Here is a 26,012-nt window from a genome sequence, read left to right on the forward strand (position 1 = left end):
TCTTTTTATACATAGAAACGTCCTCAATTACTAGGCTCATCACACCAGAGGGAGGAGAAAAGAGAGGAGGTAAAGGGAAAATAAAGGGGTCCCTGGAAGATGTCTGCTGTGAGCCAGCACTGGTTCTGCCTATGAACCCTTCACCCTCCTCCTTCAACAGGGTTTGGAAATTGGTACAAGTCTTTCCATTCTATTATTTACCTTGTGATTCAGATTTTATTTTTTTTAAAAAAAGAATCAGTTTACCTATAACATATTGTGACCAAAAATAAAACTAAAATCAAGAGAAGTTTGCTAGTTGACTTATATTTTATAGGGTGATGAGAATATACTAAGCCTTACGCCAAGTGAGTATCAGCATATCAACCATCTTCATTAATTAAAACTGCATGTACTGATGGCCCATTCTGTGCCAGGCACTGAGTTGAAATAAAGGTCCCACTGTGCTCGCTTTGGCAGCACATATACTAAAATTGGAAGGAAACAAAGACGATTAGCATGGCCACTGTGCAAGAATGGCATGGAAATTTGTTAAGCATTCCATATTAAAAAAAAAAAAAAAAGCGGTCCCACTGATCATTACATACATATCACCCAAACTTAAAAAAAAAAAGAAAAATGCAGTCTTAATTTCTGCATGCCACTTGAGTTTATTTATTTTAATTTTTATAAAACAGTTTTTCATTTCTTGCCCTTTATTATCACTAAAGAATATTTTCTGTGTTTTCAAAATCTTCTATGATGGTTCATATGTCATCAGTCCTCAAACTGTGGTTGGTACACGCTGGGATGGAACTGCCATCCAGGGGCTTAGAGTCTGGTTGGCGAGAGGGATTAATCAAAATATGATGATCTAACGCAGTAACCATGTCTGTGATCCTAAGTTGAGATTTGACCTAATAACAATAATTATTTCCTCGTTTTTTTCCTGGGTACTAATGGTCAACTTTAGAGAGATGCTATATTAGTACAGTAACACAAAACACTCAAAATATTTCCATTAGATTTTAATTTTTTTCTTTTAATTACAGTAGAACATAGGTTTAGCTTTCTTCACTTTACAATACTTTAAATTATAATACATCTAATGTATGAAAGCAGGTGGTTCTCCCTGGCTCTGTGATTGAGTTTTCTGGACCCAGGAGTAGAAACAGGCTACCCTGTGCAGACAGCTGAAAGCACCACAGCAAGTGAAGCGAGAAGAGGAATTGAGGAGATAATTAGGCCTATGAGAGTGAACCAAGTAGTGTCAAGTAAATAATTTAATTCTAGCCTTTTTTCATTAATATTAAAAAATTAGACGAAAGAGGAGTTTTGGCTGTCTCCTTCTAGTATCCATAAATTACATGTGTAGCATTAAAAATGTCTATTGCTGGTCTAGGCTTTTAAAAAGTAGCTCAGGGATTAGATTAGCCATAGGAGGTCTGAGACTTAATACCTAGGATTCTGACTCCTAAGGCAATGTTTTTTCACTACCATATACAATAGCCTGATCGTCAGCAAGAGATATCTTGCTGAAAGGGACTTTCTTATAGGACATAAAGGCAAATAATGATCTATTCTGGAATGCCCAGCAGAATCCTTTAGCTTTAGCCTTCAAGATTCAAGTGTGAGCAGCTGTCATAAAGAGCGAGTTCTCAGCAGAAACAAGGGCATGGGCACAGGGCGAGGCAGTGGTGGGAGGGGTAAGTATTGTCTCTTTCTTCTCCCCTGTCCTGCCCCAGGCCAAAATGTTCCCTTGACTCTCATTTCAGAATCAGAAGTCAGAGGCAGCACTCGGTATAATGGCTGGATATTCACAAAAGCACTGCTCTTCCTTTCAGTACCCATCCAATCTGAAAACCAGAATGATTGTAATCTTTGATCTCTGGATTCAACCACAGGGTTTAGAAACAGCTGTACATGAAGAGAGATGCTAAGCTGATCAATTATTTTTCTAAGTCATTTTCTAACAGTCATATGAGAAATCTCATGACAAAACCCGACACAATTTAAACACAACTTTAAAAATTGCTTTCAGATATTATTATAAAAACACATCAATAATTAGTTGATAAAACTAACAATGTAATAGGGAGGTCAGAAATTGAGTTTTTACAATTAATAATAGAAATCACAGAAAACACACCATTCAAAGAAAGTAAGTGCTGTTTAACACATTTTTCTCCTTTTCTGGAAATGAAGGATGACAGTCTCAGAACTTCAAGAAGTAGAGGTATTTCTGTGAAAAACAATCAATTAGATGGGTCAAATTAAGCTATCAATCATTTACATCTAGGTATTCCCATTAACATTTACAATCTGATCAAAGTTTTGGCTCTCCAGCTGGTCCCCATAAATTATATTCACAACACCCCAAATTTGTAAAGTGTTCAGTCTCAATTAAAAATAATTTGAAATTAAATTGGCAAGGGTGTGGTGGGTGAAGACTGAAATGCAAAGCAGTGCAGGCCAGAGGGTAAAGTTAAATTTGAACCAAAGCCACAGCATCTTGTTATAAATATGCTTAAAATGTAAAGTCTTTGTCTTTGCCAAATGATGTGGGAAACTGAGAAAATTCTGTGGGGATAATTAAAAGAAAGTAAAGAGAAATCCAAAGTTACCTTTGATTTGAGGTATTCAGAAAATGCAAAACAAAAAGGATTTTTGGTTTTGTTTTGGCTTGAATTATCTAAACATAATTGCTATAAATTTCTCCACTTCAGTTATTATGTTTCCCTGGGGCCTTTAGAATAAAAGATAAAAGGATACTATTTAGAAGCATGTTTGTTGAACAACAGCTAGAGTGAATTAATAAGTACAGTCTATACAAACACGTAAATCCCCACAATATTGCCTTTCTTCTTCTCACTTCTTTCTTGAGAATATCTGGAATTTTAATTGCCAATTATTCTTTTTTAAAGTAATCAAATACTATTTACACTTAACTATAAGTTCTATAGTTTTCCTTGCTCAATTATTATTTTTTTAACTCATAGTTTTTCTTATACTCATTTTTTAATTTTGCTGTAACCTATCCTCTAGAAATTCTTTCTGAGAAATTCTGTGGGTGGTAAACTTCATGACTCCTTATAGGTCCTAGTATTAGTTTGCATTCTTGATTCAAAATTATTTTCCCACAGAAATCTTGAAGAAATTGTTTCACTATTTTCTTGCATTCAGTGTTGCTGATGAAAAGTCAATAGAACATATTGATCTAGCACAAAGTAGGTAGATTCTGGAATTTAAACAATGAAAGAGATAAAGGAGTTCGGGGTTTTTACAGTGAGTGATTAATCTGAGCAAGGAGTGAAGGGTGGACAAAGGGGGGTGATGAGAGTTTGCAAGTGGTAGGATCAATGGATTGGACTTCTTGACAAGGTCAAACCATAGATGGAGTGGGCATACAGAGTAGGTTTGATGGTAAATTTTATGTGTCTATTTGACTGGCCTACGATGCCCAGATATTTGGTCAAACGTTATTCTAGATGTTTCTGTGAGAGTGTTTTTGGATGACATTAACATTTAAATCGGTAAATTTAAGTAAAGCAGATGTGAGTAAAGCAGATTGCCCACTGTAATGTTTGTCGGCCTCATCCAAGCAGTTGGAGGCCCTTGGACTTGAATTGCAACATCAGCTCTGCCCTGGGTCTCAAATCTGCCAGCCTACCCTGAAGATTTTAGACTTGCCAGTCTCCATAATTGCATGAGCCAGTTCCATAAAATCTCTCTCTCTCTCTCTTATACCTATCTCTCTCTCTCTCTCTCTCTCTCTCTCTCTCTCTCTATCTATCTATGTATCCAGGTTCTGTCGATTTGGTTTCTCTGGAGAACCCTGACTAACACAATAGGTGAGCTGGAAAGAAGTGCAGAAAGTCATGGTCAGAAGGTAAAATTGAGGATTTCTGATTGAATTATCTGAATAAATATATGTAATCTCTGATAGATTAAAAACATTAGTGAAATTTTTCTAAAATGCTTAACCCATTCACAGGGCATTAATAAAGCAGAGGGAGTGTTTGGTTATACGCAGTATCCCATTTCCTTAGGATGTACTTAAGGTTAAGCTCTGTTCTTAAGGTTATACTTCAGATGATAAAAATAAATAATAGTAACAGTGATAATGGTGATGACACTGGTAGCAATAGTGATATTAACAGCTAACAATAACAAGTGTTTTGTCTATGTCAGGCTCTATGTTAAGCACTCCAAGTGCATTACCGCATTTAAACTTCACAGTAGTTATGAGATAAGCACACTAGTTAGCGTTATTTTAGAGATGAAGAAACTGAAACGTATAAAGGTGAAACAAATTATCTAAGACCATATAACAACTAAGTGGCGATGTGGTCTTAGAAACCAGATCTGCTTTATCACTCCACTTACCTCTTTGTATATTTAACTTGGACACTAAGGTAGAATAATCTAGAATCACTACCTTATTCTTCTTCCCTTCCCCTCTACAATATCTTGCTCACGTGTTATTCTGTCCTCAGTCTTCTTCCTGGACTCTAGTGAGCCCGTGTCACTAACTAGATGCTCATCCCCGGGCAATTCACATCAGCCATGCAGACCTCGCCATCTCATTCTACAATGTGAGGCTATCTTGGCCTCTGTGCCCCTTCTTGCCCCTCATCTTGTGAGCCTGTGCATTTGCCTAACATTTATGTCAGTAGCTGTACTTGTTTTCTTTTGCTGCGTAACAAATCACCACAAACTTAGAGGCTTACTACAACACCAAGTTACCATCTCAGTTTCTGTGGGTCAGGGATTTTGGCACAGTGTAACTGGATGCTCAGTTCAGTGCCTTACAAGACTGAAATCAAGAGTCACCTGGGGCTGTGAGCTCATCTGAGGCTCGGGTCCTCTCCCAAGCTCACCAGTTGTTGGCAGAATTCTGTTCCTTGTGGTTGTAAAGTCCCTGTTTTCTTGCTGGCTTGTGGGCGGGAATCACACTCAGCTTCCAGAGGCCACCTGCACTTGCCTGACATGTGGCCTCTCCACAGCCGCAGTTTGTGTTTTCGAATCCACCAGGAAAATCTCTCTGATGTGTCTCTCTGTCTTCTAGAACCTCTATTAACAGGGCTCATCTGATTACATCTGACCCACCCACACTCAAGGAGAGATTTTTTTTCCCCAAGCAATATGATTTAGAGGGCCATCCATTCTGATACATGTTGTTTTTGCTCATTTATTTTTAGCTGCGATATTGAATCCCATTGTATGAACATGCCAGTCATCCTTTGGATCTTAGCTCACACATTTCTTCAGGAAGGACTTTTCAGATCTGACAAACTCCCCCCAACACCTCATTACCGTGTAAATAGATAGATAGATAGATAGATATAGATAGGTAGGTAGAGATCAATCAGTTCCCCTAATGAGGCACTCTCATAGCACTTGGTAGTTTTCTTTGTAATGCTTTTTTACTACTCATCATTATTTGGATTACTTGGTTAATTTCCCTCTTCCCCACCAGTTTATAAGCCCCATGAAAGAAACAATCATGTTTATTTTGCTCACTATCATGCCCTCAGTTCCTAGCATGAAGGAGTTCAAGACATATTTGTTAAGACTGTTCTGGTGCAAATGTTTCTAACAGCGTGGTTCTGATAGAATTATATGGCCGTGGGCATTGGTGAAATGTGGAAGAGAACTTCAAAGTCAAACCCTCTGTCAGTGAGAGCAGGAAACTGGAGGTTGGTGCACACAGGGTGACAGACTTTGGAGCTGCAATAATGCTGGATCCCTGCAGTGGAGGGACAGTCATTGCTTCTCTTTTCTCCGTCAATAGAGAATTAAGTGTATGTTTATGGGGCTCAAGGTTATTTTCTTTTGAGAGAGTTAATTGATGGAAGGTTAAATAAAGCCACAAGTTTTTACTTAAAGAAAACAGAGAAAATGAAGAATTACTTTAATTATGAGCAATGCGTCAAAAGAAATGTTTCCCAAATTAATCTTTTCTGGGAGTGTAAAAATTCTTCCTATAATTTATTTTAACTCCTCTTAAAAAAGGAGGGGGCTACATTCTACCCAATCCTTCTCTTGCAGACACATACACACACACAGACACAGACACAGACACACACACACACACACACACACACACACACATATACAGTGTTCAGTTAGCTCCCGCTCAGATTACAACAAACAACATGAATTAATTACAGGCATTAAAGCTTTTCTTTCCAAGGTGTTTGCTTTCCAAAGATTAGTTTTTTCCGTGTTAGCTGCAGGAGGTACCCCTTTATGGTTAAAGAAGAGGCTCATTCTAGAAAGTGACTATAAAAGCCTTAGCACTGCTCCCCGGCCTTCAAAACACCCCAAACCCAAGAGGTCAAGGGTCAGAAATGTTACACATCCAATTGTGTCTTTGAAAGACAGCTCAACTGAAATTCTCCTGGAGAAAGAGAGCAGAACAATCTTGGAGTGGCTTGACTGTTAACATTTGTTCTTAATCTATCAAAATTCTCCTACTCCTGTTCACAGAGTTTCTGAGTATTCTCTGAAGCCTTTTCAGTTGGAAATCAGTCCAATCCCAGTAGTATGGGAGGATTTAAAAGAATGGAGAAGGTGTTCCGTTGATTTCTTTTTTCCCTTCAATGTAGATTAGTGAGAAAACTCTAAGACGTTGTTTCTTACAGGTCAGGGTTTGTTTGTTTGTTTTTTTTTCCTTCTTGGTCTCCCTAAGGGGAATGTGTTGGTAGGGGAGGAATTGTAGAAAAACAGGAAGGAGGAAGCGAAGTGTGGGAAGAGAAGGATCTAAGATTGAAGATATTAAGTGTAAAGTGAAATTGTCAGGATTTAAGTAGCTTCATCTAACTAACCTGCCATGAGCTCTGTGTGGTGACATTATAATGGTCCTGCAATCTGAAACCCAGGAAAGGCAAGGAAAAACGGGGAAATTTGAGGTTTCCTATACAATAAATTCTGGCCAAGAGCCAGAAGCTTTGAGGGTTTTGCAGTCATTTTCAGACAGGTCATGTTTCTTTTTTGTTTTAACTTTACACTCGTACAGATTTTCTGGAAGTTCAAGGAGAGAGTTCACAATGTAGTGGCCTTGGCTTCAATGATTTGTGATAAACAGTAACCAGCAGGGTTTAACAACGGTGGAACAAAGCACACTCTAAAGAATACAGGGTAACTTCATATAGTATTAAGGAGTCATCGACGTAAAAGTCCATGAAATGTTAGGTCTGTGAACAATGGCAGAGCAGAGTAGCAGAAAAACAGTTACTGAAGATAAGTGGCTAAACCTAACCTAACGCTGGATGTAAGGCAGGCAGCAGGGGATAAAATGTCAAAAGAAGCAGGTCATAGATCTCTATCTCTTGTCTCAGCAGAGGAGGTCAACCAGATGTATAAAAACAACTAAGAATTTGGAACAAGAACAGTGGGTCCTTTCCTTCTCCCCACATGCAAGGGAAATGGACATAGTTTTAACAGAAATAAGTGAGGAATAGATATTCCCAGCTCCCCACATACCACCCCATTGTACTGACACTGATGATTTGCTCAGGGTCAGATGAATATCTTTAGAGGCTCTTAACATGGAAAATATTATGAGGTCTTTCCCACTGGCAATTTAAAACAATACCTAAAGAGTGAAACACAACTTGCAGGAATGCTGAAATTAAAATAGCTTCTCTCTAGATCTTTTCTATAAGAAAAATTGCTTTATTGAGGTGTAACTGACATACAATAAACCAGATGTTTTGATTGCAGAATCTGGTTGAGTTCATTGGAGCTTGACTTCTTTTATCGGTGTGGGGTTGGTGGCTCAGCTTTGTTGGTGCCCTGGACCCACAGTGAGTTTGCTTGTTGGTTGATCCACCCCTGGACTCCTTCCAGATCCAAACAGGGGCTGGAGAAGGCAGAGGGAGAGGACCGGGGCACAGGAACAGAGCTTACACTGGATAACTGTGGAAAGCCTTCCAGAATCATCTTCCCTCTGAAGTGGCCACTGGTCCCAGGCCTCAGCCCTCCTGGCCAGTGAGGAGGGTGTGAAGCAGTCCTCTTCCCCACGTGGGCTGGGCTGCTGCATCTGAGGTGGGGTGAGCGAGGGGAGAGCCCTGACAGTGCCATGGCCGTCACTTAGCAGTTGAACTTCCAGGCTGCAGAGTCAAGCCACTGAAGGGAAAATGTCTGTACTTGAAGTAATCATAGGCTTTCTCCTCTAATACCAGCCTGTCCTGCCAGAGTGTCAGCAGCACAAAGGGCCCCAGTATTCTTCCTCCATCACAGAGTACATGGCACATCCCCCTGCCACTTGGCTCCCAGCTCCCTGTCTGGACAGGAACACAGCTGGGCTTTCATCTAATAAGGGGTGGATTCAAGCTGATTACTTTTGTTTGGCCTTCACTGAAGACAACAGAGCAGGAGGCATTTTACATTTGTCTTGTATTCGAAGCCCCAATGCAGGATGACTCAAGAACATTTTCTTCTCAGAGCAAAGGCTGCTAGTGAAAAATCACATTAAGAAAATGCTCAGAATTTCGTACAGAAGGCATGTATTACTTGCATCATCAGAAAAATAAAACAGGATTAATTTAAAAGAGGCAAAAAGAGAAAATCATCTGAATACCTTCAGTAATTGTCCAAAAGATAAATTGCTCTCTTTTCCTTACTCTCTCCTTGGCAATATGCTCTACCCCCATGGCCCCAACATTCACCCATAGGCTGATGGTTCCCCAAATCTATATCCTTACCCAGTCTTTTATGAACCCCAAACTCATATGTATCCAGCTGACTGCTTGTTGTCTCAATATATAAATATATCACAGCTTCCTCAAACTTAACACCTGAGACACTGAAATTCTTTCTTTTTTCATGACCTTCCCCAAATCCTCACCTCCTTCTATATTCTTTCCTTATTTATCATGCACTCAATCAATAATCCAGTTGTTCAAGGTATCCTTCTCTCCTTTTTTCATTTCCCTTTATCCTAGCATTTCCTATATCCCATCAATTTTCTCCTTCTGGTAAAATCATACTTTCCTGTATAATAATATTAACTTATTTAGCACTTGTGTTGTTCCAGATCCTATTCTAATTGCTTTGTATGTATTAATTCATTTAACCCTCACAATGACTCTAAGAAGCAAGTACTATTTTAATCCCTATTTTACAGCTGAGGAAACTGAGGTACAAAGATGTTATATAACTTGCCATATAATATCATACAACAGGTAACTAAAGGAGGAAGGGCTCAGACCCAAGTGAGTAACGCCAGGGCCTATGCTCTCAATCCGAGTGCTGTTCTGCCTTCTCAAATTATTTATTATATACATTATATACATATGTATTTACATATACACACTGCTCTCCATCCTCACCACTTAGACAAAGCTCTGACCATAATGTATCTGAATGATTCCTCCTCCAGAATTAAGTTCCTAAACTACAAATGTGCCACACTCCTGCTTAATCTCAATGGATTCTTAGGAATGATTCTCAATCATTTTCTCAACTGGTCATTCTCACAGATGTGTTGCTGAATTTGAGGCAACATGCACGTGTTTTGCCTTATTGGTTCACCAGGGCTAATACTGTGGCAGTGACATCTATCACACGGAACACTGAACTGAGGTGATCATGAAATGATGGAGAAGGGGTGTGGGTTGCTAAGTAGCCTAGAGAAATGTTAAGTTGGGCCAAGGAAAGCACATGTCCATGGAACACGAGGGAACTTTTCCATCTTTGTATAATCAAGGCAGGATGCAGTTCTACTCAAACAGTTGGCAAAAAAGATCTGCCATAAATATGGATGCAAGTTCATTTCTCTCAGGTGCCACCAGAAATCCAGTATACAGACAGATGTGAGAAACTCAGACCTGTTAGGAAAAGCAAGTCTAGAGGATAAAGTTCAAAGTCCTTCTCACATCGACAATGCCATTTGTCTATTCTCTGGTCCCATCTACCAACACCCCACTTCTCCCTTCACCCCAAACTCTGCTCCAGCTGTAAGGACGTTATGTCTGAGCACACATTCCTGCTTCATGCCTCCCCGCCTAAAGATTCTATCTCCTCTGCCTAGACGGCCCTTTCTTGTCTTTCTGGAAGGTGTGTTTTTGTTTTTTAGGGTTTCACTCAAAGATCATCTCCTGTGCCTCCCCTACGCTTTGCACTGCGTAGATGAGCTACTATTCTCCACTATACTGTGTTCATATACTCACCTAAATCAAATTCTATTACAGTGTTTCACAGAACATCGTAATCGTTCATTCTTATGTCTCCCTCACTAGACCGGGAGCTCCTTAAAAGTAGGGTCTTTGCTCTGGTCATCTTTATATAGCAATTTCCAAGCATACTGAATAACATATTGTAGATGCCCTATAAATACTGGAATGAAGGAAGATACACTGTTTCTAAACTATTTAGTGAATCAGGTCACAAGTGTGTTGTTTTGGCTGAAATGACCTGTATAGCACATTCGCTTTGGCTTTATCATTTTTATGCTATGAAGGAGAAAACACCAGAAAGCTTTATTTCAGCTAGTTGTCCTTTTTCCTCAAATAACATGGGAATACGTATTATAAAAAGTGCCAGTAAAGGGCCAGAGATGCTTTAATGGAATCTGAGGATGAAGGAAAGGAGTTTCCGTGTGCCAGCAACTTAATATTTTCCTGCTTCAGCTGTTCTGCCAGAGATTATAATTTGGGAACTGATCTCAAGCTGAGCAGAGGAAAAAAATGAGGTGCTTAACGAAAATGGCCAAATGTCATCAACAGCTATTTTGTGAGAGGAGCTGTGTCAGGAGCCGTCCCCAGGTAAAATGGACTTCTGCTGAATTCCAGCCATCTGCAGGCTTATGAAGCCTCACAATACATCTCCTGAGGGAGCCTTTCCAGTTTTGTGCTTTTTCTGATGCTAAGAAATCAGACCCTTGTGATTTACTACAGGGCAGTTATAGGGATGAAGTCAACTATTTCCTAGGAAATCTAAAGACTGAGATGAGAAATTCAGAAAATAAAAATATTTTCTATATTCGAAAAATATATATCAGAAAGCTTGAAAAGTAGAAAAAAAATAACTCTGCTTAATAAAACGTAGAGTAATGAGAGTCTGAAAATCCTTTTGTTTCCAGTATATTTTTGAAATATCTAAGCTATATTAGTTTCCTTTTTTGCCTGGGGAATTACAATATTGTGACTGTGTGAAAGAGTATCATTCTAAATAAATATTGTTAATTTCATTGAATATATCTTTGAAGGTTTAGTGTTTTGATGTTTGAGGTCTCCATAGCATATTATAGAGAAGGAATGTAACACAGAAGAAGGATTAAAGGGCTCCAGGTAAGAAATGCTAGAGTCTGGCTTTATCATTTACAAATTCTGTGACCTTGAGCAAGTCATTTAGTCCCCGCAAAGTTTCAGGTACTTCATCTATAAAATAATTTTTTAATAGTGTTTTAAAATTAATTTATTTAATTTATTCATTTCTGGCTGCACTGGGTCTTCGTTGCTGTTCATGGGCTTTCTCTAGCTGCTGCAAGCGGGGGCTACTCTTTGCTGCAGTGCGCGGGCTGGCCATTGCAGTGGCTTCTCCTGTTGCGGAGCACGGGCTCTACACACGCGGGCTTCAGTAGATGTGGCACGCAGGCTCAGTAGTTGTGGCTTGCGGGCTCTAGAGCACTGGATGCATAATTAACTGGTAATCTCCAGTGATTCCCAACAGTAATACTTGTGATGTTAGTTGCGGATCAGGAGGGCAGAACGAGCAACAAACCTGCCATTGCTCTAAGGACTCGATGGAAATCCCAGTGATTTTAAGATATCATACAGCAGTACAAAAAAAAGATTAATCTTATTAACAGAGAAGATAGTGAGGGGTTAGAGGTGGTAACATCAGAACAGAGACTCTAACAAATTTTTGAAAATCTGAAAGGGTATAAAAGGCAATTGACATATGAAATAGAACACAGCAAAATGCAGGTCCAAATCCACTAATCCCAGACTGCAGTAGAGATGGAAGTGGGAGTCAGTTTTCCCATTGGAGGCCCCAGGCTGAAGGTGGCAAATAAGGAAGAGTGTGGGAGAGAGAAACAGAGCAAACAAAGATTATCTGGAGGTCTGTGAACCAAATCACTGCCCAGTGTACCTCTCATCTCTCCTTCCTCACACCAGAAATAGAAGGTCAAGCGACCTAAATTGGTTGAACTGCTAAGGCTTATGTTGTGGTATACAAGTTTGAAACCTCTTTGTCCTAGCATTTAGAGAAACTACAACCTATCAGCTGATGTCCAGATCACTCACCCTGAAGCAAATCATTTTATTTGACACACCCTTGTCCACATACATAAAACTGTCAGTCAAATTTCAATGTAGTGGAGGGTACTTTTTGGGAAAAAACCTATTCACACACCAGCAGATGACACTTATACCAATCACTTAAAATAAAGAGCCTCATTCTTTTTTTTTTTAATAAATTTATTTATTTTATTTATTTATTTTTGTCTGCATTGGGTCTTCGTTGCTGCACACGAGCTTTCTCTAGTTGTGGCGAGTGGGGGCTACTCTTCGTTGAGGTGTGCAGGCTTCTCATTGCGGTGGCTTCTCTTGTTGCGGAGCACGGGCTCTAGGTGCACGGGCTTCAGTAGTTGTGGCATGCAGGCTCAGTAGTTGTGGCGCATGGGCTTAGTTGCTCTGCGGCATGTGGGATCTTCCTGGACCAGGGATTGAACCCGTGTCCCTGTATTGGCAGGAGGATTCTTAACCACTGCGCCACCAGGGAAGTCCAAGAGCCTCATTCTTTATTCTTAAAGTGGTTGAATAACAAAAAATATAGGAAAACTAGAAGCACAGAAGAAAAAGGACAAAATAATAAGACAGAAAAATCAACTTGGCAGAAAACAGAAGAGAGTTTAATAACAGCACTTTATAGCACTTATTTGATGTCAGGCGTTGTTTTAAGGACTTTATATATATTAACTTACATATTCCTCACAGCTACCTTGCCAAGTATGTATCATCACCATCCTTATTTTACAGATAAGGAAACTGAGGCACAGAGAAGTGCGGTGCGTTCCCAAGGGCGTCCAGCTGGTACGTGGTGGAGGCATGATTCTAACAGGGGAGCCTGGCCCCAGAGTTTGCTCTCTTAATCAGTCTGCCTATTCTAACTAATATCCTACTGTGATGTGAGAAGACGTTATATTCATGTAATAACAATAGAATGCAATATTTTAAAGGAATCTCCCCCAAAGTTGTTTAAAGATACAGAGGCAATCATGAGCAAGAGATACCGCAGCTCCAGTCTATTTGCCCAGTTGCCAAAGTGAATGTACAGACATTTTAGAAAAATTATGAAGTACTCGATTTAAACCATCCTACACAAGTGGAATCCATCCTAATATGGAAAGGTTGCCACAGAAGGAAATTCCACAAATTTCCTTTGTAAACCTTTGCAATATTTAACAACCCACATTATTAAGAAATTCTTCTTTATATCTAACCTAAATCCCTCTTGCTACATTTTTAAACATTTCCTTGTTTCCTTATTTGGTGGAGATGGAGAACAGCTGGCCAGCATTTTGCATATTTCACCTTTAGGCCAAAATAATGGCAGTTGTTTTAACTCTTCCTGGAAAGCTGTGCTCTCTATCCCTGGAGTCCATTTTCTTAGATCTCTTCTGAATCCCCCTTCCATCTTCTCTGCAGTTTCGATTCACATTTAGGGCCCGTCTGGGAATTGAGCAATGCGAACAAATTAACTCAGTCCTTTTTCAACATTATCAACACCAATTTCTAATTTGGAAACAACACTGTTAGAAGTACTTGAATTCATACTGAGTCATAGTGAGTAAGTTACATCCTGAGAACACTGATAATGAAAGAGAAATTATACTGACGCCTCCAGGACATGGGAACATTATTAAGGGGCAACACGGACAAGAGGGCAGCAGGAAAGAGCAAACCGTGGGTGTAGAGCAAGGACAATGAGTTGTGTTGGATGGGGCTCTGCTGAAAGGGGGAGCAAAGCTACACTCCTGTGTCCTGGGTGTGTGTGCTTAGGGAGGGAAACTCCGTGTGCGGTGAGGCAACTGGGTCACTTCCCCGGGGTGAGAGCGTCTGCGCACAGCAGGTGGGAGCTGGCGGAGGTGGGATGAATGAGCCATTTGAATGGGAAACACCAGTTCTGAGGATGACTCTGTCTTCCGGCTGCCAAGGAGAGGGCTCTGCTGCTCTGATGGGGTGAGAGCAGGTGTAGACGGTGGTGGTGTGGAGAGACTCGGCCAGGCGAGGGCCTCCGTGGAATCCAGGACCAGTAACACCTTGTGTTTGCCCAGCACAGGATGGCCAACAAAGCACTTCCACATTCTTTTTTTTTTAAATAAATTTATTTATTATTTATTTTTGGCTGCTTTGGGTCTTGCTGTGCGTGGGCTTTCCCTAGTTGCAGCGAGCGGGGGCTACTCCTTGTTGAGGTGCCCGGGCTTCTCACTGTGGTGGCTTCTTGTGTTGCGGAGCACGAGCTCTAGGTGTGCGGGCTTCAGTAGGTGTGGCATGTGGGCTCAGTAGTTGTGGCTCGTGGGCTCTAGAGCACAGGCTCGGTAGTTGTGGTGCACAGGCTTAGTTGCTCCGTGGCATGTGGGATCTTCCTGGACTGAGGCTCAAACCCATGTCCCCTGCACTGGCAGGTGGATTCTTAACCACTGCGCCATCAGGGAAGTCCCCCACATTCTTGATTCATGTCACACTTCGCCCTGTGATGTTAACAGGCCACACATATTATCACCGCTCTACTGGGAAAGAGAGGCACGCACAATCACATGACCAGAAAAAAAGTGAGGAAAGCCCCTTGCCTTTTTGCCTCCTACTCTGGTGCTCTTTGCTCCACACCACCCTACCTTTCCTGCGAGAGTTCTCAGGGCAGGTATCAGTGAGCATTTTGTTGAGACTCTTCTGTAAGGAAGAGGGTGCTGCTTAATTAGCTAAAGACTTCCGGTACCTGAACCCAAGATGTGCACAGAGCATGCTCCATAAACACTGAAAGGAGGTAATAATTAATATGATGAAATGGCAAGGAGGAGGAAGTTGTTTCACTGGCACGTTGAATGGTAGCCTGTAGACTCCCCCCAAACAACTGATTACCCTCAGGAGACACCGTTTACTCTGGTTCAGGATTGGACGAAGCTACCTTAACCACTGTTATACTCCTTGGTGAATAAACACTGAACAGAAAGAAGACAAGTTCTTTAAATACATGTGCTCTTTAATCATATAAAAGAATATATTCAAAGAATTATTAACGTTGTTTCCTATTCACAATACCCTAAAACCAAACATTATCCCCATCAGGGTAAGCTGTGTACATTGAATTGTTCATCAGTCAAATAAGAACTGAATACTGTGTTGAAACCAAAGCAAAATTAGTTTTTTTTTCCCACGGTAAGAAAGAGCTTCTTCTTCCCACTCCCAGAGTTTCCACACAGATTAGAGAATGGTCTATTTTATTTTAACAAAGCTTTTGGCAAAATGTTAACCAACCACAAATGTGGCCTCCAAGCCCAGGCACCAAAGAAACTGATACTGTTCCTTTGAGAAATACATAGTTTGTCCAACAGATGAGAGAAAGTAGAAAACCCTAGTTGTGTAACACCTAGTAAGTTAGTAAATCCAACTATCCCAATTATAGTGTGAAATTTCTCATAAATCAGCTGCCATTCAGTCACATTACACAATATCACTTTTTATTTTTACCATATTTTGTGATGCTTCCCAATATAAATTAATGGCTAGCTTAGTGTGCTCAGTTGTTTATTCATTCAATACTCTTACAGGAACATGGAAACATTCGGCCTGTACAAGTCAGTTAGACCACATGCAACCGCTGGTAAAGAGCAAGACAGATACAGCTGGTCTCTGCTCCACAGGACAGTCATATAGGTGGCCAGATCCAAATCTTCCTGACCAATCAGAAAGAACAGCTATTAGACATCTTGGAACCAACCATGGAAGTATAACTATGAGCAATAGAATAGAAAACTCATTCTAAATCCCATGAGGCTATCCATGGAGAAGTACAGAAACTTTTTGTTTTGTATTTGACTTCATAGTTCTGCCATTTTAATCAAAAATGTATTCTTGGTCCTAGGAATATAACTTCTCTAAATGATATTCCTTATTCTGTACAAATGTTCTTTATGTATTCTGATTACTGTAGGCTTAAAACTTCGGTCATGAGATGATGGTGTTTATGGTGGTTTGTGGACCTACGTTCTCCATCTCATACATGTCTGAAGAATATTCAGTCTTATTTGCTCAGGGCATCAGTAGTTATAATCTGTCTACACAGTGTATCAAGGCATTCATTTATCTTAGTTCATGGTGTAAATAAGGCCAGGTAGTATGTTTGGTCCCTCTAAGAGTCATGCATTTTATACAGTGACAAACTGCTGCTTGGTCACCCTTGAACAGACCACAAAGGGAATTGGGCATCTTTGGATGGTTCATTCCAAGACCTATTGCCTGCCAATGAAAAATGAGCTCTTGGGATCCACTAAATGTGGGTTCTGTTCCATTATGTTCGTCTGCAACCTTCTAATCTGCTTGTGTAGCCATTGAAATGTTGTCCATTTCACACAGCCAGTGACCTCACAAGGAAGGCCCTTGGAGGGACCAGGAAATCAGTGTGGGTCCAGAGCTTCCACAAAGAGCCATCTTCACTGGCTGCACCACTCCTCTGTCCTGGCCTGGACTGGGTACCCTTTTTTGAACTTAGGCTGGGATGGCAGAGTTTCTCATCCCCTGTGATCATTTTTCTACACAGCTTTTATTAACTGAGCAGAGCAGAGAAAAGCAACTTGCATTACAGCCAAACTAACATGTGGTAGAAATTCCCTGAGGGATTAAGGTGAACATGCTGTCCCCTCCCTCTGAGAGACAAAGTCAGGAGAGTGACAAATCTGAGTTCTGCTTCATTACGCAAAATATACAATCCCCAAGGGCTTTATCTGAAAGGAATCTAAAGACTAATGAAATATCATAAAATTCCACCCTATAAATGAAGAAACTGACAAACCAAGAAGTTAGCAAAGTGATTAATGTAGGTCAGTGGTGGAATAATGTATTAGTTTCTTATTACCATGAGCTTAAAATACAAATTTATTTTCTTAGCGTTCTGGAGGTCAGAAGTCTAAACTGAGCTGGCAGCGTTGTGTGCCTTCTGGAATCTCTACAGGAGCTTTTAGAGGCTACTGGCATTCCTTGGCTCATAACCCCACAGTCCCTCTTCAAAACCAGCTACGTAGCATTATCAGGTATCTTTCCTCTCTGACCTCTGCATCTCTTGTCACCTCCCCTTCTCTGAGTCATCCTCTTACAACGACCCTTATGGTTAATAATCTCCCGACTCAAGATCTTTAACTTAATCATGAACGCAAAGTTTCTTTTACTGTGTAAGGTAGTATATTTACAGATTTTGAGTATATGGGGTGGGGGTCAGGGCGGAGGCAGGATATTATTCTGCCTACCACAAATAACAACCAAAAAGTCTAAACCTCATTAGTGGCTAAGGATCTAGCAAATACATGTGTTAATTTTGTTTTAAAAAGTTTAATAATTATTTACTAGATCTGGGATACTGTGATTGACAAACATGGCAAAGCAAATAATAGGCCTGAAATTCTCTTTATTTACTTTGCAAAGGTATATTTTAAATGTAATTCGCAAGTAGAGAAGCCTTCTTAAGATCCTTAGAAAGAAAAAAAGAATTAAGAATAAAACTGTGCTGACATATAGGAAACAAAGACCTCATAAGCCCAATATTTTAAAAAATGATCTTACAAATCAAAAAGAATGGGATGAACAACACAATAGAAGACATGGATAAAATGAGCAATTTACATAATAAAACACACAAATGGAAAATGCATATATAATAAGAAATCCTGTTTTACTTCTCAGATTGGCAAGATTAAAAAGATAGGTGATAATAATCTTTCCAGTGGCCTACAAGGCCTGCATGATCCGCCTCCTCTCCCTCTCTGATCTGATCTCCTTCTCATCTCCACCTCACTTGTTTGCTCCATCCAAAAAAAGATGCCCTTTCACACACTGTAATAAAACAACCTTGCAATATCTACTGAAACTCAAATCTATATACCATTTGACCTAACGATGCACTTATAGGAATTTAACTTTCATAAATATTTACACAATGAGGTTATATTACAAAAGTGTAACTAAAAAAACTTGGAAACAACCTAAATGTTCCTAACTAGAGATTTGGTTAAATAAATTAATGTAGGTTCATAAAACAAAATACTATGTGACAACTAATTTGAGTGTGTGCATGTGTATGTGTGTGTGTGTGTGTAAAATATTTCTCAAATATACCAACATGGGAAGATTTCTGAATTGTGTCATTTAATATAACTAGTAACGTGTCTATTTTAGTCCTTCAGGCTGCTGTAACAAAAATATCATAGGATGGGTGGCTTATACACAACAGAAACTTATTTCTTACATTTCTGGAAACTAGAAGTCTAAGGTCAGAGTACCAGCACGGTTGGGTTCTGGTGAGAACCATCTTCCAGGCTGTAGGCTGTCCGTCTTCCCATTGTCTGCTCACACAGTGGAAAGAGAGATGAGAGAGCTCACTGGCATTTCTTTAATAAGGGCACTAATCCCATCCATGAAACCTCTGCCTTCTTGACCTTATTACCTCCCAAAGGCCTCTCCTCCTAATACTATGTCATTAGGGGTTAAGATTTGAAATTATGAATTTAGGAGGGGTACACAAACATTCAGTTCATAACAATGTATGTTATGTATTATATACTTACTCATTATACTTTGTATTACTTATAAAACAACTGTATCCTAATACACGTCCTTTCCAAAATACCTGAAAATGGCTGTAAGAGGAATGAATATTGTTTTCCATTTAGCTGATTATTGGCATATATAAACTGTCTTAGTCCATTCGAGTTGCTCTAACAAATTGCCACAGAATGGGTGGCTTATAAACAACAGAAATGTATTTCTTACAGTTGTGGAAGCTAGAAGTCTGAGATCAAGGAGCCAGCATGGTCAGGTGAGGGCCCCCTTCTGAGTGGCTGATTTATCATCATATCCTCACGTGGCAGAAGGGGCTAGAGATTCTCTGGAACCTCTTTTATAAGACACTACTCCCATTCATGAGGATTCCACCCTCATGACTTAAGCATCTCCCAAAGGCCCCATCTGGTAATACCATCACATCACTTTTGGGGATTCGAATTTCAACATGTGAAGTTTGAGGGGACACACACATTCACACCAAAGCATAAACCCAGAGGAAACATTTCCTCAAATCATTTTTTTTTATTCTCCCAGTCAGAAAGAAAAGACCTAGCAAAAACTGGCTTTGTCAAAATATTGGAAAATCTCATTCCTTGTAGTCTCTGTTTTACTAGTCAAAGTCACCACCGTCTGTTATACACATTATACTCAAAGCCCTTTGGATGTTTTCATTACATTACATACTACATAGAGAAGACTTAGGCATCCTTAGAATTTTTATAAGCATATGTTCTTCCTTCCTTATGAGGAAATGTAGATCTCATTAAAGTAAATTTTTCTAAAATGAAATATTTTAATGTATAAGCTTAGTGAGACTGCATCTGAAAGCCACAACTTTTGCTACAATCTTAAGTATGACCAAATTAACCTACAGCAAATTTTATTAAAGACAGAGCAATAACAACTTTGTCTTATTCTTTAAGAAAACTCAAAGACAGTGGTCTCTGTGTAATTTCTTCTAGTTTTCACATGTATATTATTTTTGCTCTCACTAAAATGGTTTCTAATCATTAGTGTCACCAGTTAAAATTATTTTAAATAACCAAATTCTCTAATTTTACATTTAATGGAGTCATTTCCAAACAATCATTTTCAAGGTTGTTTTTAACTTTTTTTTTTCTGCAAATCCATACATGCAATGTTATAGACAATTTCCCTCTGGACAACATCCTCCTAGCCATGCATGTTCAGTTTGGTCTCAATGTCCTAAAAAAAAAAGCACTGTATAAGGTCAAGTTGAAGCAGATTAAATTTGAATTAGAAGCACTTCTGTATTAACATGGAAGTGTTAGTCATATTTTCCCCCTTCTACTCTTGGAAATCAAAGAGACAAGAAGTATAAAAAGAACCCACAAACTCCATTTTGGCAAAACAAGGTAGCAGATTTAAATTACAGTCTCAAAAATAAATGTGAAGGCTACCAAAAGCAGCCAAGACCAGGCAGAAGCCACACATAAAACATGAGGAAAATAGCAAAGAGAGTCACAAGATGATCCAATGGCAGCAGATTTCAAAAAAACACACTTCCTGCAGGCGAGAGGTTCATTGAGAGGTGAGGAAGCTGTATCCATGTTGGCAGCAATGGATGTAGGACCTGTGTGAGCAGGGCTGGCAGCAGAAGTCTTCATGAACACAGTTAATTAGAGAGAAGCAGAGAAGGCGGGGTTACATAAAAAACACCCAGCTAAGACATATTAGAAGGAAGAAGTCTGTCTCTGAGGAAGCAGAATAGGAGAGAGCACTGCATTAGGAAGCCTGAAAAGTTACAGTTGTGTTTCTTCTCCTATAGGAGCTTTCTATGAAAAGTTGCTCAGGAAAATTCAAGTTGTTCATTAATAAAAGGAATTGATACAGTATTGACACAAAGGTTACATAAGAGAAGATATGGAAAATAGCACTAAAACCTTCAAGTACGAGTAACATTCACCAGAAGATGTTGCCACAAAACAAATGAAAGTTGTAGCCAAATGCTTCATTGTGAATTTAAAAATTTTATAAATCAGTTTTCTCTATGAAAGAAAATCATAAAGCGGAAATAAATAAGTAAATAATAAAGATATGGAAGACTGAAGTAACATGATGAATAAGACATCTCGTCAAATCAACTGATAAAGCGCTATGCAAGAAGAAATTTCTGACTATGGTAAACAAATGACTAACCTTTCTTTATATCATTTAAACATTTTTTCAAACATCTGTTTATTCATTAGATTATTTAGTTTTCTCAACAAAGAGAATTATTTTTAAATAGTTAATATTTCTGTTTGGTTTACCATCACTTTGAGGAATTTGGTGCACCTAGGTCAGTGTTTCTTGAATTTCAGTAATATAACATTTTAAATGAAGAGAAAAGTTTTTGAAGCATTAATGTTAACTATAATTTTTATTATATTCTTTAATTATACATATACCAAAAAATTAACTGTAAGCTCTGTTGTCTCACAGTTGTGCTACAACTATAAAACCAAAGCAGACAAATCAATGTAAAGAAAATTACAAAAATGAAAAAGTCAAAATTGAAATTAACAGATTATGTGATAAAGTACATTGTGTGGAAATGAAGTCACCATTCACAAGACCAATGGAGAGTTCACATGCCAACACCTCTGCGGGCCTTTTGAAGATTCAAGTTTCCTTCCAAGTCTTTTTCAATTTCAAATCATGCCTAATGATGTAATTTGTTCTTTACTTAGTGGGAAGCCATCATTTCTAAATTAAGTTATCTTTTGTTCTTTTTCTAACTAGCACACAACAATGACAAGGTACTTTTTGGTGCCAATAAGAAAGTTGAAAAAAATGCAACTGTAAGCACGAAAATCAGATGGTGTTATTCAGCTATAGTCATTCAGAATAGCAAACTAAGCTTCTACTAATTTTATTTTAGCTTTTTGTTGAATACAAAACAGAACTTTGAAAGTTATTTTTAGTGTTCTTTCAAACCCCTGTTTGAGAAACATTATTCTAAATTTTTAGAACACTAAACATTCCCTATAACCATCTCTAGATAACCATACTTGGTATGTTCTTGGCAAGCCAAGTGTGATTTTATAACATCCCAGAATTCTTGCTGCCTGAGTCTCACATTACACACAAGAGTACTGTTTTGTGGCCTCGTTAGAAGACTTACATCAGTGTGGAAATCTCAGGAACTTAATGTTTCACCTTTTCTGAGAGTAATAAAGACTCCAAAAACTCAGGGTATGATTCTTTAGATTTAAGGGGGAGTCAATTAGAAGACTTCAAGATTCCAGAATACGTAGTTAGGGGTCAGAGTCTGAACCCAGTGGACAGATGGAGAACTTTGGAGCTGGGAAAGAATGAGAACATTAAGAACTATAAAGACATATAGTTTCATCTTCAGTACATATTACATACTATAGATGTAGAAGGGGAGATATGCAAATAATCAGTGATAGACTCAGAGTCACCCCAAAAAATAGATTAAGATTCCACCAGTCTGTTCTCCAAGCACTGAGGCTATAGAGCCTCTAGGCTTTCACAAGGTGCCCTCCACATAGAGAATTCCCCTGGATACAGGAACTCACAAATCACTTGCTGGTCACCGTTAAGTTTTCAAAGATGCCTCTTTATGAGAATTATCATACCCTCTTCTTTACCTCCCATACTGTCTCTGTCCACTTGTTCTAGAAAGAACTGTTCTGGAAATCCCTTCAAGGTACTGTCTTTTCTGAAGGAAAACGGATAGCAGCAGGTGCTTGAGAGGTGTTTTCCCCATGAGAATAGACGGGAAATATTCCAGGTCTCTCTTCAAAAATATAATAGAATTAAGTTAACATTTAAGGTGCGACTAAGAGCTATAGGCAGAATCAACTAGTTCTTGACCATATTCTACATGTGCTTGTAACTGACTATAAAAAAAAAAAAGTGTGCTCAGGTTAAGAGTTCCAGGAACTGGTTAGTCACTGCTTTCCACGCTTTGTCATGGAGAACACTTTTAAGCAATGAGAAAAAATAAAAATACTGATCCTAAACCATATTGTTTTTATCATAAAAATATGGTAAAAACAGAGCCAGTGCAGTAAAAGTGAAATAACTATACAAATGTTATCATGTGACTCTGGTTTATTGAAGGAAAACCTCAACAAAACTATCATGTCTAGATCCAGAATCTAGGTTTCCTAGTCATAATGCGCTATAACTAACAGAAGTGAGGGTTTATCCCTGAATTTGCTTAAATTTGCTCTACTAACTTAGCTTTTTTTTTTTTTTTTAATGGTGTGTCAAAGATAGGTTTACTCCCTTTGGGCTTTATCCCCAAATTATGGTATTTAGTTCAGTGCTATTCCCAGCCTGTAATGCATTAGCAATAACGTGTGATGTACTGCTAATATCCTGGAGAATTCTACTGGCTGTGTCCTTGAAGCAATGTAGCAACTTAGCACCATGCATGTTGCATAGTTATGGATCACACATGGGAGCAAATATTATCCTGTTATCTTTTGTTCTACTTTAAGTTTTTTCATCATGATGTCTCAAGAAATTTTACTATGAACTGCAAGTTTTCTTCTTTTCCTATTCTAGATGAGTAGATATTATATGAAACAGGTGTTTTCAGATGCATAAGTACACACATATACTCATCACCACAATCATTTTAAATGTCTGGACGGTATACTCCCCCTGCACTTTACTCTTGGAAGTGGTCCTTGCTAACTAAGAAAATAGCTTTGGTTCATGTATTAGTCTGCTAGGGCTGCCATAACAAAATACACAGACTAGGTAGCTTAAACAGCAAAAATTGACTTTCTCACAGTTCTGGGGGCTGGAAGTTTAAGATCAAGGTGTCTGCAGTATTGGGTTATCCTTCGGCCCTTTTCCTTGGCTGGCAGATGGCCATCCTCCTGCTGTGTCCTCGAGTGGTCTTCTCTGTGCATCTCTGGTGTCTCTTCCTCTTTCTGTAAAGACACCGGTCCTGTTGGATTAGGGCCCCACCCTTATGACCTCATTTAACCTTAATTACCTCTTTAAAAGCTTTATCTCCAAATACAGTCACATTGAGGGTTAGTGCTTCAACATGTGAATTGTTGGGGGCATACAATTCAGTTCATAACGGTTCATAACCTTAAAGAGATAATGGGCAGGTGTCTCAGTAATAGATAAAAACAGCCACACATTTCTCCTCTAAAGTCTCCAGATCTTTTCATGATATGTATAATCTTAACCCCAGGGTACCGCATCATGTCATGTGACTTTCCAACCAACGTTATAATGGACACACACACTTCCAGATGTTCACTGCTGGCTGAATCAGCCTAGAGCTGGATTCATGAGCCCTTTTCATGCCAGAGATTGGAGAAATAATTCTGTTCTGTGCTCCAACTGGATCAATGCATAAGTGGCTGGAGTTATTTCAACTGGTATCATTTGGTCTAACCAAAAATTAAAATATGGCCTCATGAAACCAACAAACAAGCAAAGAAAGTTGAAATTATTCAGGTTAGAGGCTATAGACCACTTTGGCAGCATGATCTCTGATGGAAGGAATGCTCAGGCAAGCAGAGCGTCTCTAATTGTGAGGGTGTTATAATATCACTGTCCTAACAAGTGTCCTTTAAGTTAGAACTAGAAAGTCTCCTCTTGTGAAAATGGAAAGTTTGCTGGGATTATTAAATTTTCATAACATGGTAGAGTTAATCCACTTGTTCTAGAGGGCAGGGACTGGGTAAAACATGAAGACAAGGATGGAATCACTCAGTAGCCTGACTGAAGTCAGGAGAAGAAATCTGTGCTCTAAAATAAAAAATTTTCTCTGAGTACCCAAAAAATGTAAACTCTGTAGACTCTTTCTATCCCTTATCAAAGTCCACTGGAAGATACACAGTGGACAGATCAGGTCAGGAAAACAGAAAAGAACAAAGGCAAGACTTCAGTTCCTCTTTATTAACCACCTGAGTTTCATTTTGAAGCAGAAAAGAGAAGGAACCTCCTCCAAAACAATTTCACCATTGTCAGTTACTCTTCAGATCTCAGCCTGATTCCCTCCTCAGTTCTCTGAATCAGAAAAGAGCCACATAAGACGTGAGTGCAAATAAAATCACACAGACCAGTAGGCTGAATGTTGATTTGGTGTAATTAGGCAGTCCTGAGAGCTCTCAGTAGAAACTGCTTTGATTTTTGACTTTTAGAAAGTTGTTCTACCAGAGGATTATTATGGTAATTGAAATTAGGAATAGAATTGTGGCTGGACCCTAAATAACACGATGTGGATGCTAAAGCTGCTATTTAGCTGTTACACTGAACAATTTGGAACAATGGGAGGGACAGGGTGTACTCATGAGGGCTCTAATTTTAATTGTGGGATTGCCAATTTGTTAGCCTTTCACTGTTTCCTTAAAGGAAATGCAGGGTCTTAAGGAACTTGCTCAAGACCTATATTCAAGTAGAAAATTATGAGCTTCACTTCCTAAGGAGGAGATATTTAACTTTTTCTTTCTTTGAGGGTAGTTCACATTCACAGTTCTCAAAATCTCTGCTACAAAATGAGAGATACTCTATGATGGATCAGTTGTAAGAGCTCATTACTTTGGGAGCAATCCGTTTTACAAGTGTTTGCGTTAACCCATTTTTCTGCAAAAAGGGGGTACGTAGGGTTGCTACTATAAAGACGTGATTTATAGGCAAATGTATGATAGAAGATCAAGACTAAAATTCGCTTGTCATAAAGCATAATTCTGACAGTTAATTTGCTCTTCATCTGCAGACATTTGAATGAATGGATATCAATGGCAAAGAGTTGTTATATATCTTCATTAGATGATAAAGAGGATTATTATGATAATTGAAATCAGGAGTCACAAAGAATCAGATTAGAAATTAGAGTCACAAGGAGCAAATCAGTGAAAAGTAGGGAACATTTGTTTTGAAAAACAGAATAGGCGTGGCCTGTTATGTTTTCCCCAAATTGACAGTGCATCTCACTGTTGTCCCTACCTTTTAAAATAAAAAAAAAAAAACAAAACATACATGTTGTGATATTCATATACAACAAAGCTAGGGGAGAGTCCTTTTTATCTCAGTCTCTGAGAGAGAAGCACTATTAACAGTGCAGTGTGTTATTTTTTCAAATTTATTTTATGTATATACTATCATATTACTATTGCTGTAAGAATGGGAGTATATATAGTACATGTTGCTCTGCAATATTTTGTCACTAAACATATCATGGGTGACTTTCTATGTCTTTTGATGAGAGAGAAATGTACAAATCACAGACATGTGCTAATA

At 38.9% G+C, this 26,012-nt stretch overlaps 1 long non-coding RNA gene and 1 other non-coding gene across 4 annotated transcripts in view; one reads left to right on the plus strand and one right to left on the minus strand.

Moving 5' to 3' along the window:
- Positions 1–443: 443 nt before the first annotated feature.
- Positions 444–550, plus strand: LOC132364178 (U6 spliceosomal RNA). Its single transcript, XR_009502732.1, has one exon. It is a non-coding gene; the product is annotated as a U6 spliceosomal RNA (small nuclear RNA).
- An 11,891-nt stretch (positions 551–12,441) lies between these two features.
- The window catches only part of LOC132363684 (uncharacterized), a 40,732-nt gene continuing 27,161 nt past the window's right edge, over positions 12,442–26,012 (minus strand). For 2 of the 3 annotated variants that reach the window (XR_009502636.1, XR_009502638.1), the window contains exons 2-5: positions 23,540–23,683; positions 18,451–18,547; positions 13,527–13,664; positions 12,442–12,773 (exon numbers count right to left, since the gene is read on the minus strand). This is a non-coding gene — a long non-coding RNA (uncharacterized LOC132363684). The remainder of the gene's footprint in view (positions 12,774–13,526; positions 13,665–18,450; positions 18,548–23,539; positions 23,684–26,012) is intronic. The other variant, XR_009502637.1, reaches the window with a different exon arrangement.

Source organism: Balaenoptera ricei, chromosome 3, assembly GCF_028023285.1.
Source record: "Balaenoptera ricei isolate mBalRic1 chromosome 3, mBalRic1.hap2, whole genome shotgun sequence".
Taxonomy (NCBI): domain Eukaryota; kingdom Metazoa; phylum Chordata; class Mammalia; order Artiodactyla; family Balaenopteridae; genus Balaenoptera; species Balaenoptera ricei.